Raw genomic sequence first — 8,909 nt, 5'->3', positions numbered from 1 at the left:
TAAAATTGATGAAAAATTATTCTCTTAACTCATCTTGTTTACATCAAATGCAATGGAGATGTGTAAAATAGTAACAAAAAACACAAATTTAGGTAATTTTGGCGATGATAGCACAAATAATTACTTACAGTCCAGAATTAGCACCTAGAGAAAAAACACAGGTAATATAAAAAAGAAAAAGATTAAGAAAACAAAAAAGGAAGCATGTACTTCGGATCTCAGAACTCAACACATTCAAACATACGTTCAGATACTTGAATTAAACAGTCAAAACTATTCAGATCCTTGATTTTAACAAGTAACGGTCGAAACAAAGACCATAGTCTATGAAATACAGAACATGTAAAATAAAAAAAATCAGACAAGAAATGACCCAAAGTGAAGAACAAAAATGAGAATGCCTGTTCTTTCCAACAAATTGAAAGAAAAAAGAATACAGAGCTGAAAGAAAAAAAGAATACAGAGCTAAAAGAACAAATTGAAAGAAGTTCCAACCATCGTGACCAAAGCTGATCTTGGCTCCGAAGAGCTTTCAATTTTGCTGATGAAATTGCTCAATTCCATCCACAAGGAATGCAGCATTTAGTTCTGATACCCGCGGAAGAGCATCAGCATAGTCCTAATCAAGGATCCTTCTTCGAATATAATACAGCAACAAGAGAACTCAATGCCTGCGGAACTCGCAAAATTGATGTTTCATTGGTAGAAGATGTAGTGAGAAGAGCCTTCTCAGCATCCTCATATAAATGCAATTCACTCATTGCAGACATCGTTAGGTTGTGCGTTGAGCTGGAGAAATAGCCATTAGCTTCTTCAACACCTCAGCCACAAGACCATACGCATTATACGACTATCTGCAATAAATTTAAAGTAACGCCAACGGCATCGCAACCGACGCCGTCGTGACGCAGCCGGCATTCAGGATCCGGGTGAATGAAGAACACAAGCTCGATCAACAACAGTCCAAAGAAGGCCTTGTAGGCATTGAAAATTGCCTATAGTTCTCCACAACCGGTTCAGTGTTAACGAGCGACGATGAACGTCGCAATAAATTTAAAGTAACTGTCAGCATATAAAGTTCATATTATACGAGAGAGAACAGGCATGAATGATAGAAGTAAAATGAATCTTGAGCTTTATAATATACGATATGATGAGACCCGCTAGTGAATGATGTACAAAATTCATTTATCCATCTGCAGGCTATTTCAACTTAAATAATAGCTACAAGTTGAGGAAAAAGGTATGATAAAAATCGATGCAACAAAATATGTCATAGCTTTCTGAGGAAAACATTATATAGTTACAATTGATGTTACATAAAAATGATGTTATCTGGCTCCACAATACCAGCAAAAATGTGCATTGTAGATTCCAGATAAAAATAAAAATATATATAGCCATGTGCGGAATCTATGGTAAGAAGCTGGGCTTTAGATGATAACTTCATTATACAAGGATGCCAGCTTCCCATTCTAGCAGCCGTCTTCTTTTTAGCAGTCTCTAATTATTGATGAAACCTGACATTCCATGAATATGCAGGTAAGAATCACAAAGATAATGTAAAGTCATAATCACCTGCAAGCATGAAAGGTGAATATTTGATACAAGTAGTTGAGGTATATGCTTTTCATCAGAAGCACAGGCAACTTATTAACTGTGCATAGATTAAACAAAGCAAGACTACAGCTTTTCACAGTCAATAAATGATGAATTAGTGACAAAATCCATCATCAAAGATCACAAAATCCATTAATATAGTACTTGCAAAGGTATATTAGCTGGAAATACTTTCTAATATTGTAACTAATCCCATCATCAAAGATCACAAAATCCATTAATATAGTACTTGCAAAGGTATATTAGCTGGAAATACTTTCTAATATTGTAACTAATCCCATCATCAAAGATCACAAAATCCATTAATATAGTACTTGCAAAGGTATATTAGCTGGAAATACTTTCTAATATTGTAACTAATCCCATCATCAAAGATCACAAAATCTATTAATATAGTACATATATAAGACTTCAACCAAAAAAAACAATAATTACATATGGTATATATGATTGGGTATAGCACACGAATATGATTTTTGGTCATTTCTGAAATTTTCAGTCCATTACATATGGTATATATGATTTATAACTTGACTCCTGGCATGTTTCATTTCTTGATTGTGATTCAGAGACAAAGGACACAAATGAATAGGAAGCATCTAGAAAATGGCAACCATGTCCATTCTGAAACAATGAACGGTTCATGACGATCGGACTGATATCGTAATTGATGGGAGTATTCGATTTCGATTAGGGCTGCCCGCATTAGCTCCCCAGATTAAAAAAGCCTTAGCCAAGCCCTAGCAGCATCCTTATGGTATATAATTCACGGGTATAGTTCCTAAGATTTGATACCCAGCCTGGATGCATCCTTATGTCTTATAATTGTGGCCGAAGGTCTATAAGGATCGAAGTTGTAACTTCAAAGGGGAGAACGATAGAGAGCAGTTATGCTTCTATTGTGGTGATCATGCCACAAATTCAACGTATCATGACTTTTGATTATGTACAGTCATTCACATTTGACCAAACTTGTGCTATCGATGGTGCTTCTTTTTTGTATGTGAATGCTGGTATTTGTATATCCAATAATGCCACACACTTGTGCTATCGATGGTGCTTCTTTTTTGTATGTGAATGCTGGTATTTGTATATCCAATAATGCCACACATGAAAGAAACTCAAACTATGGAATTAATGTATGTGAATGCTGGTATTTGTATATCCAATAATGCCACACATGAAAGAAACTCAAACTATGGAATTAATCAACTTTCAGGATTACCCAACTCAAGTTAAACAATTTTGTCTACTGACAATATTTTTTTCTTAGAAATTTATGTGTTGCAGAGGGCTAAACAATTAATCATCTGCGCACAGAATTAAAACGGAGAAGTTGAGATCAATCCCTGATATTTGCTAGTTCCGAAGGTGTAATTAGTGTCGTTATGTACACTTTCTCTAAAAACTTAATTCACTAACAATTAACAAATATGTATGCTAATTAGTTATTGGCAACTTCTTACTGCTGAATTCAATACAGCTAGCAAACGGATCTCTGTGTAACAGAATATGAAGGGAGTATATATGCTAAAGTGGCAGAGACAGAAAATTAATTTCAAGGGAGTCATTCTTTTCAATGAAGGGGTTCAATTAATTAATTAATCCCTGATATTAATTTTATATCTTCTTCCCTATCAATTGTTATGATAATCATTTAGCTGAATATTCCTAATGCTTTCTTAAACAAGTAATACTCATGTCTATATCCTCAAAATACGAGAAGGGATACGAGTCAGATAGTGCATCAACTTACACAAATACAGTTCACAGAGTTAGAACCATCAAAATTATGCAAAATTAGTCCAAAAAGAAAAAAAAGGATTATTACCAGAAGGATTATTACCAGCAAGTTAATGAGAAGAAGAATTAGAATCACAGAAGGATTATTACCAGCAAGCGCTCCTCTTTGCTGTTGTGGACGAAGAACGAACCGAGGAGAGAGAGACCCTCAGAAGTGGAAGAGGATAAGAGCTGAAGAATAATAGGGGCAGGGGGAGAGGCGGCGGCAGGAGGGGGGGGGGTGGAATTTGAAATCACTTGTTTTGGGCTTTCAAATTCCTCTTTGTTAAATCAATTGATTTAAAATCTATGTTCAAATCAGAACCCAAACTAGATATTTGGATTTGAAATACCCTGTATTTTAAATCCAGGCCCAAATCCAAGTTCCCAAATGCACCCTTAACGGTTTTGTTAATATATCTGCTATTTGCTTATCAGTAGATATAAATTCTAATGAAATATCACCTTTAAGCACATGATCACGTAAGAAATGATGTCTAATATCAATATGTTTTGTACATGAATGTTGAATAGGATTTTTAGATAAATTGATTGCACTTGAATTGTCACACATTATGGATGATATGGGATAATTTATGCCATAATCAGATAATGTTTGTTTCGTCCATAATACTTTAGCACATACTAGACTTATAGCAATATATTCTGCATCAGTCGTTGATAATGATACTGAATTTTGCTTTTTACTAAACCAAGATACAAGTGAATGTCCTAAGAAATAACATGTTCCACTTGTACTTTTTCTCTCGGATTTGTATCCGGCAAAATCAGCATTACTATAAGATAATAAATCAAATGTGCTATTCTTTGGATAAAACAACCCATAATTTGTAGTATCTTTAAGATATCTAAAAATTCTTTTCACGGATTTAAGGTGTGATTCTTTAGGATTAGATTGAAATCTAGCACATAAACATACACTAAACATAATATCAGGTCTACTAGCAGTAATGTAAAGAAGTGATCCAATCATACCTCAATAGAGCTTTTGATCAACATTCTTACCATTTTCATCTTTGTCAAGAGATATAGTAGTACTCATTGGTGTTGGTTTGCTTGTTATATTTTCCATTCTAAAGCATTTGAGTAACTCATTAGCATACTTGCTTTGATTGATGAATATTCCATCTTTTAATTGTTTAATTTGAAGTCTAAGGAAGAAATTGAGTTCACCCATGTGACTCATTTCAAATTCATCCTGCATAGTCTTAGCAAACTCTTGACAAAAATTATTATTAGTAGAACCAAAAATAATATCATCTACATATATTTGAATTAATAAAATATCTTTATTTATTTTCTTAATAAACAATGTTGAATCAACCTTTCCAATTTCAAAACCTAAAATTAAAAGAAAATTCTTTAATCTATCATACCAAGCACGAGGTGCTTGTTTAAGACCATATAAAGTTTTTTTTAAGTTTAAAAACATGGTTAGGAAAACTTTCATGTTCAAAACCGGGAGGTTGTTCTGCAAAAGCTTATTCTTTTATAAAACCATTTATAAAGCACTTTTAACATCCATTTTAAATAGTTTAAAATTCATAAAACATGCAAAAGCAAGTAAAATTCTAATAGATTCTAAACAAGCAACCGATGCATATGTTTCATCATAATCAATACCTTCTTCTTGATTATAACCTTGTGCAACTAATCTTGCTTTGTTTCTAACAACTTGACCAGATTTATCTAATTTGTTTCTAAAAATCCATTTTGTTCCAAAGATTGATTTATTTTGAGGTCTAGGTATAAGATCTCAAATATTATTTCTTGTAAATTGGTTAAGTTCATCTTGCATAGCAATTATCCAAAAATCATCAAGTAAGGCTTCTTTTATATTTTTAGGTTCAATAGTTGAAATAAAAGCAGTATGAGCAATCAAATTAAAATAAGATCCAGTAGTTACTTTATCAGAAATATTACTAATAATTAAATCATGTGGATGATTTTTAACTTCTATAAAATTCTTTGGTAAATCATTTTGTAAATTTTCATCTTTTGAAGCAACTATCATTGGGGTATCATTGATAGTATCAACTAATTCATCATCATTGTTTGAAACAATAGGTGTTTTTGTAACAATTTCATCAAAAGAAACATGCATTGATTCTTCAATGACTAAATTTCTTTCATTGAATATTCTATGGTTAGAGTATCCAACAAATATTCCATCGTCAGATTTAGAATCAAATTTATCCAAATTATCCTTTGTGTTTACAATAAAACATTTACAACCAAAAACATTGAAATAAGAAACTTTTGGAATTCTATCATAAAATAATTCATAAGATGTTTTCTTTAAGATAGGTCTTTAATAAAACCCTGTTTAGAACATAACATGCTGTAGAAACAGCTTCTGCCCAAAAATACTTTGTTAAATTACTATCACATTTAACATGGTTCTAGCACATTCTTGTAAAATTCTATTTTTTCTTTCTACAACTCCATTTTGTGGTGCTGCTCTAGGAAAAGAAAAAGTATGAGAAATACCATGTTTATCATAAAAATTTGCAAATAATTCATTTTCAAATTCACCTCTATGATCATTACGTATAAAAATTATAGAAAGAGATTTTTGATTTTGAATTCTTTTGCAAAATATAGAAAACTCATTAAAAGCATCGTTTTTATGTTTAAGAAATATTACCCATATAAATCTTGAATAATCATCAATAAGAACAAAAGCATATCTACTACCATTTAAAGATGCTACTCTTGAAGGACCAAAAAGATCAATATGAATTAATTTTAATGGTCTACTTGTAGATATTATATTTTTAGATTTGAAAGAAGATTTATGTATTTTTCCTTGTTAACATGCATCACAAAAATTGTCTTTATAAGAAAGCTTAGGTAAACCTTTTACAGAATCATTTTTAGAAATCTTAGAAATATGTTTAAAATTAACATGTCTAAAACGTTTATGCCATAAAATAGAATCATTAGAAGATGCAAGAAGACAATGTTCATTAGAAATATTATTCATAGATAATACATATAAATTATTTTTTCTATATCCTTTAAATAATATAATCAAATCTATGTCATAAATCAAGCAAGATTCTTTTTCAAAAACAATTTTAAAACCTTTATCACAAAGTTGACTTATACTAAGCAAATTATGTTTAAGACCATCAACTGATAAAACATTGTTAATAAAAGGTTTATTTGGATTACTGACAATTCCAAAACCGATAACTTTTCCTTTGTTGTTATTTCCAAAAGTGACAGTACCATCATCCTTATTTTGAAAAGATGACAACAATTATATGTTTTCGATCATATGTTTGGAACAATTGCTATCCAAAATCTAGCTATCTTTCTTGGGTACCTAAAATGATAAACATTTACAAATTTGGTACCCATGTTATGTTTGGTCCATGAAATTAACCTTTAGAAACCAAACACATGAAGAGTTTGATTTGCCTAAATAGTTAGTTGATAAACAAACATTTTTAATATAATCAGAAATATAAATTTTTTTATGTAATGAAGTTAATTCTTTAGGCACCTAAATAAAAAAGAATTTTAATTTCTTTTTACATATATCATCATTTATATTACAAGAAGATTTTACAAAAATGGTTTTCTTAGATATATTTCTATTAACTTGAAAACCTAAACCTTTTGTCTTTTAAGATTCTTTTTAAAAAGAAAGTATTTTATTAAGATTTTAAAGTATTTTATTAAGATTTTCTTTAACTTTATTGAATTTACTAACATTTAAATATATATCATCATATTTTAATTTAATAGAAGAAATATCTTTATCTAAACTATTATTGCGAATATTTAAATTATTACATTCTGATTTTAGATAAATGTTCTCATTGGATAAATATTGATTTTCTTTAAGCAAGAAATAATTTTTTTTCTTTCAAATTAATTTCTTGAGAGTTAGAATTGTAGATGAATTAAAATCTGAAATTTCTTCAAGTAATCTTTTATTTTCTCCTTTAAGAAAATTATGTGAAGCCTTTAATCTCAAAAAAGTTTTATATAATTCATTAAAAGCATCTAAAAGTTCTTCATTGTCACTTACTTCATCTTGTGCCATAAAGCACATATGAGCACTTTCTGTTTCTTTAATTTCTTCATCTGAAGATGAATCATCACTATCATCCCATGTAGCCTCCATAGCTTTTATTTTCTTGTTGCTTTGAATATTGTTGAAGTTGTTGAAAAATCTGATTTTTGCTTATTCTTCAACAATGGACAGTCTTTCTTCATATGACCTGATTTGTTACACTTGAAACAAAGTAAGTTATTTGAATTTGAATTATTTGATTTAAACTTACCTCGTTTTATGAATTTTCTAAATTTGCGTGCAAACATGCTCATTTCTTCATCATTATCTGAATCTTCTTTATCGGAAGTAGCCTTGAATGCAAGCACTTTCTTATTCTTTGTTTCATCCTCATTCTTTCTATCTTTAATTTTAACTTCATAAGCCATAAGATTGCCGATAAGGTTTTCAACCGTAAGAGTTGACAAATCATTTGCTTCTTCAATTGCGGTAACCTTCTTTTCCCATTGTGGAGTAATTGAATGTAGTATTTTTCTTACCATCTCCACTTGAGTATATGTTTTACCAAGACCAATGAGAGAATTAGTGATGTCGGTGAATCTTGTAAACATTTCTCTAATGGTCTCATTTTCCTTCATCTTGAACAATTCAAATCTATGTACAAGAACATAAATTTTAGATTCTTTAACTTTATTTGTATCTTCATGAGTTACCTCTAGTGTGTGCGAAATATCATAGGCAGATGTGGCCGTTGACACTCTATTGAACTCATTCTTATCAAGTGCACAGAATAGTGCATTCATGGGTTTGGAGTCCAAGTTTGCATTGTTTCTTTGAGATGTAGTCCATTCTGAGAAAGGGGTTGTTGGCTTCTCATATTTTGTTTCCACAATATTCCAAAGTTTATAGCAAATTAATTAGAGATAGATTTTTATTCGGCACTTCCAATAGTTGTAGTTCAATCAATCGAACATTGGTGGATGATATGTAGAATGACCTTCTTTGAATTGTGATGTATTTATTGATACCATCTTTAACCTTTCTCTGATACCAAATGTAGGATCTGAAATAGATACACTAGAACACTAGAGGAGGGGTGAATAGTGTTCTTTTAAAAATTATGCAAAGTAGATTATAAATTGTAAAGAAAGAATGGCAAAAATCTCAGAAAATCACATTCACAAACAATAGTTTTTATACTGGTTCCACCAATCTGGTGTACATCCAGTCCCTAAGCAAATCTCACTTGAGATTTTCACTATAATTTTGAATCAAGTACAAAATTAAAATCAAACCTGACCAATTTGTAAGTTCCTACAAATTGCAACACCAATTGACAGACCCTTGCCAATTGCACACTGATCTCTAGACCAAGAGATCAACCTCTCTTAAACCGAGAGAACTTTCCTTGAATTAAACAACTCAATTCCTATAAGCCTTGATTTGAAGTGTTGTGTAG

General features: G+C 30.8%; 1 long non-coding RNA gene across 2 annotated transcripts; it reads right to left on the bottom strand.

Annotated features, from left to right (window-relative positions):
• Positions 260-3,641, bottom strand: LOC109850965. 2 transcript variants are annotated; one of them, XR_002249631.1, is made up of 3 exons: positions 3,514-3,641; positions 1,446-1,520; positions 260-854 (listed from the first exon to the last, which is right to left on the bottom strand). It is a non-coding gene; the product is annotated as an uncharacterized LOC109850965 (long non-coding RNA). The 2 variants fall into 2 exon arrangements; XR_002249630.1 differs by lacking the exon at positions 1,446-1,520.

Source organism: Asparagus officinalis, chromosome 7 (genome assembly GCF_001876935.1).
Source record: "Asparagus officinalis chromosome 7, Aspof.V1, whole genome shotgun sequence".
Taxonomy (NCBI): domain Eukaryota; kingdom Viridiplantae; phylum Streptophyta; class Magnoliopsida; order Asparagales; family Asparagaceae; genus Asparagus; species Asparagus officinalis.
The sequence above is the reverse complement of the archived record's forward strand: the minus strand, read 5'-3'. Positions and strand labels throughout refer to the sequence as shown.